The sequence below is a fragment of the Pseudonaja textilis genome, unplaced genomic scaffold, assembly GCF_049901715.1.
Source record: "Pseudonaja textilis isolate UNSWEBS1 unplaced genomic scaffold, rPseTex1.2 PTEXCTG100, whole genome shotgun sequence".
Classification (NCBI taxonomy): Eukaryota; Metazoa; Chordata; class Lepidosauria; order Squamata; family Elapidae; genus Pseudonaja; species Pseudonaja textilis.
The window spans coordinates 5,905-10,436 of record NW_028262443.1 but is presented as its reverse complement, the minus strand read 5'-3'; the positions used below and the strand labels follow the sequence as shown (position 1 = coordinate 10,436).

The 4,532-nt window shown below is 45.5% G+C and overlaps 1 protein-coding gene across 1 annotated transcript in view; it reads right to left on the bottom strand.

The window, feature by feature from the left end:
- The window catches only part of LOC113451834 (uncharacterized), a 37,394-nt gene extending 35,437 nt beyond the window's left edge, over window positions 1-1,957 (bottom strand). The window contains exon 1 of the mRNA XM_087918563.1: window positions 1,732-1,957. The gene's annotated coding sequence lies outside the window, so the exon portion shown is untranslated. The remainder of the gene's footprint in view (window positions 1-1,731) is intronic.
- Between the last annotated feature and the right edge of the window lie 2,575 nt (window positions 1,958-4,532).

Here is a 4,532-nt window from a genome sequence, read left to right as displayed (position 1 = left end):
CCTATGGCAGGCAAGCCTGGCCCTGCTCTAGGCCTCCAAGAGCTTTCCTCAGTCTTGAGGTATGCCAGGAGGGACGAATCCAGGGCCCACTGAAAATGGTGGCTGCTTCCAGGACACAGTCATGAGGCCCAAGGATGCGTTTCATTCCCTCCCTCTGCAACATGAGGATCAGAGATCTTCCAAAGGCAAGGAGGAAGAGGAGGGTATGAGGCCAGGTGGGGTGGCAGTCAGGCCTGAGGACTGCAGGGACCCAGCAGGAGTGAGGAAAATCCTATGGGGACCCTGGGGAGCAGAGGGAAGGGGCAGGGATGGGAAACAGAACATAGGGAGTCTTGGAGGGTGGGGGAGCCCCAGGGATGCCTGTGGCAGGCAAGCCTGGACCTGCTCTAGGCCTCTAAAAGTTTTCCTCAGCCCTGAAGTAGCCAGTACTTTGCTTAGCAACTCGCACGTTCAATTAATGGCTGCCCCAGGGAGAGCAGGAGATTCAGGCAGCTAAGGAAAGCTGTCTCACTTAACAGTCATTGCAACATGTAACCATATTGCAAGGCCCATAATAGTTGTATCTTGAGGATTACTTTTATGCTGGCTGGGGAATTAGGGGGCTCAACATCTGGGCAGAACCAAGGTAGAAGACTGAAACTCCACATGTGGGAATTTCATAATCAGCATACAAAAAAGCTCCACCCAAAATTCCTTTTTGAGGAATTCCACTACTTCTGAAAAAAGGAAATATCCAGAAGCAGATAACCAGAAACCAAACTTATTTCATTCTTTGACAAAATGACTATAGCAGTAAACTAGAGAAATGCTTTGGATTTAGACTTCAGCAAGGCATTTGACAAAGTAGACCACAACCTATTTCTTGGTAAGCTAGAAAAATGTGGAAATAGACAGCATCACCAACAGATGGATTTGTAACTGGCTGACAAACTATATACTCAACGCATAGTCCTTAATGGTACCACATCCACATGGAGGGAAGTAAGCAGTGGGATATCACAAGGTTCTGTCTGAGGTCCAGTACTCTTCGATATCTTCATAAATGACTGAGATGAGGGTATACAGAATAGGTGGAACATAGCAATATCTATAAGAGGGAACATTGAATCCCAGTGGACAATCATTTAAATGTGACCTAGCAGACTGTTGTAGTGGCCAAAAAAGCCAATGCAATATTAGGCTCTATTAACAGAGGGATACAGTCAAGATCAAGTGAAGTGCTAGTACCAATTGATAATGCTTTGGTAAGGCCACAGTTGGAGTTCTGCAATCAGTTTTGGTCACCAAGAATTCAAAAATGTTGAGACTCCATAAAGAGCCCATAGAAGAGCAGCAAGGAGGATTAGGGGGCTGGAGGCTGAAATAAGTAAAGAACAGTGGCAGGAACTGGGCATGGCTAGTCTAGTGAGGAGGAGAACTAGGGGAGACATGACAGCGGTGTTCCAGTAATTGAGGGGTTGCCACAAAGAAGAGGGGGGTCAACCTATTCTCCAAAGCACCCAAAGGCAGGACAAATGGATGGAAACTAACGAAGGAGAGAAGCAACCTAGAACTAAGAAGAAATGTCCTAACACCCAGAACAAACCAGTGGAACGGTTTCCCTTCTCCTGCTCTATCAGGGGGTTGGAATAGAAGACCTCCAGGGATCCTTCCAACGACGATCCTCTGCAACACTCCTCTAGTGATGGAGAAACAGCCTTAACTTAAAAGAGGTTTTTAAAATCTTCTCACCAGAAGGAAATCTGCAGCCACCAGAGGGCTTAAATTTGGGGAGGGAAGGAACCTGCAGCAGCAGCAGCTGACACGCTTCAGCCCAGTTGCTTCTCTGCTTCCAGGCCGTGGAGGGAACCGAACAGCCCGACTTGGTCCCGGACTCTCCTCTCACCTGCAGCTTCGATCGATCCTGGGAAGAGCAAGAAAGCCGCTCTGCACACCTCCTTCCTCCCATGAGGCATCCGGAAGAGGAAGTTCCTCTGCGCTTCTCCACTCTTCCCATCCTTTCTAGCATTATATTACTTGATGGTTTTAACTCTTTAAGCTCAACTACAGAGTCGACCTACTATACTGTTGGCTTTATAGGCACAGATCTTGTCCTCTTGACTTCCATCTCCGGTTAGGAAACGCCATGTGCAAATTCTGTAAATTTACTTCCAGGGAAGTCTACATGAGGTCCCAGATGGAGGAAATTACACAGCAGGGCCTAGAAAATGGGGACTAAGAAAAGGGACAATTCTCAATATATGGTAGAAGAAATATTTGGAATGGAATGGAATAGAATGGTATAACAGGGTTGGAAGGGACCTTGGAGGTCTTCTGGTCCACCCCCTCCTTAAGTAGCAAACCCTGCAAGGAAATGGTTGTCCAATCTCTTCTTTAAAACTTTGGAGTGTTGGAGCGTACACAACTTCTGAAGGCAAGTTTTTCCACTGTTTATTTGTTCTGTCAGAAAATTTCTCCTTAGTTTTTCTTCTTTATTAGTTTCTTCTCCTGCCTTCAGGTGCTTTGGGGAATAGCTTGACTCCCCCTTCTTTGTGGCAACCCCTGAGATACCAGAACACTGCTATCATGTCACCCCGGTCCTTCTTTGCATTAAAGAAGACAAACTCAATTCCAGCAACCCTTCATTATGTTTCAGCCTCCATCCCGTCATCTTTGTTGCTCTTCTCTGCACTCTTTCTAGAGTCTCAACATCTTTTTTACATTGTGGTGACCAAAACTGGATGCAGTATTCCAAGTGTGGCCTTACCAAGGCTTTATAAAGTGGTATTAACACTTCACGTGATCTTGATTCTATCCCTGTCAATGCAGCTTAGATCTGCATTGGATTTTTTGTCAGCTGCAACACTTTGCTGGCTCATATTTAAATGATTGTCTACTACAGGACTGTCAAAACTGGCGGTGGGCAGACTGGATGTGTCACGTGTAAGCCATGCTCACTCCGACTCCACAAAGGCAAAAAATAGTCGCAATGTGTCATGATTACATTAACTATGTTGTTACTTATACCTATTATCTTGTAAGCAATTGACAAATAAAAAAAAATCGGATTATTCGCTTCATCATTGGAAGCTTTTAAGAGGAGACTGGACAGTTGTTGAAAGGCTGGAAAATGCCTTTCTTCTGAGGGCTCGCTTTTCCTGCTGGGAGAACTCCGGTGCAAGGACACAGACAACTGCTTGGAAGCTGGTTTATTTTTCAGGAAGGCAAGAGATAGCAAGAAGTCTGCGTTCCTGGGGCTAGCCATCTTTGTATAATAAACCCCTGATTTTTATACCATTTTCCTTTTGTGTGTGTGTGCTTGTGTTTGTATTTCTTAATGTTTTAAATCCTGTCAGGGGTTGTCTTCATTTCCACCAGAGGGTAAACTCCACGGGGTGGTTTGATGGGATTATCAGTTTCATCCTAATGTTTTCTTATATTTGTTTGGTGGCAATCTCCTGTCTGCTATGGAATTTATTTTATGTCTTTTTTCTATTTGTTTTGCTGATTTGGCATGACCTTTTGTTTGTAAGGGATTTCTTTTTCTTGTTTCCCTAGCTTTCTTAATTACTTGGCTTTTCTCTAGGGGGCTTCTTTCAATACCTTTTATTAAATCTCTTTTCCTATACAAATTTGTTTTATGGCTGGCCTGATGTTCCCTTTGGGCTTTTCCTGCTTAGGTGTCACCACTGTCCTCATGAGGTTCCCTTTCCACACAGTCACTTGTCTGAAATAGTATAAGGTTGGACTAAAAGACCTCCAAGTCCATTCCAGATCTATTCTATTTCGGAGATATTGGCTCTGAGCTCTGTTGTGTGAAGGAATCTGGAATAAAATAATCCCAAAATGTTATTAATTCCCTTTTCATTCAGGAACTCATAATGGCATACAAAGCACTTCCTGGGTAGCATGCTGTAATTTACAGGGTAAACGTCCCCTGGGCAGCCTCCCTACCTACCCTGACATACTTTTTGCCTCTCGATATTTTGTAGCTCATGGAAAGTGTCTTTATGTCTGACCTAACACTGAATTATAACTTTCCATCCAGCATCCTTCAGCCTTACATCAGATGTTTGGTTTTGATGGCTTTTAAGTCAAGTCATTTCATTTGCTGCTTTCAGGGCTAGGCCTGATAGGACTTTCCAAGGTTGCATAGATGGTTTCACGCTTTTAAGATGGGGCTGAAACCAGGGGTGGGATTCTACCGGTTCGGTCCGGTTCTATAGAACCGGATGTTAGGGCTCCCGGTAGTTTGGAGAACTGGTAAAATGGCCCCATGGCTGGCCCTGCCCTTCTCCGGTCCGCTTCTCCTCTCCCTGCCCATTCAGTCCCTATTGCACATGCGCAACATTGTGCACATGCACGACATGCCTGCAGCCTGCTTTTGCCCTCCAGGCCGGCCACTGCTGACTGCCTTTCTCTCCTGGGCAGCAGAGAAGCAGCCTGGTTGAATTCCCTTGTTCTCTGCTGCCCAGGAGACGTTTCCTATAAGCTTTTCGCTCTGCTGGGAGAGGCTCTCCCAGCAAGAGCAGGTGAAAGAAGCAGCCCGGAGC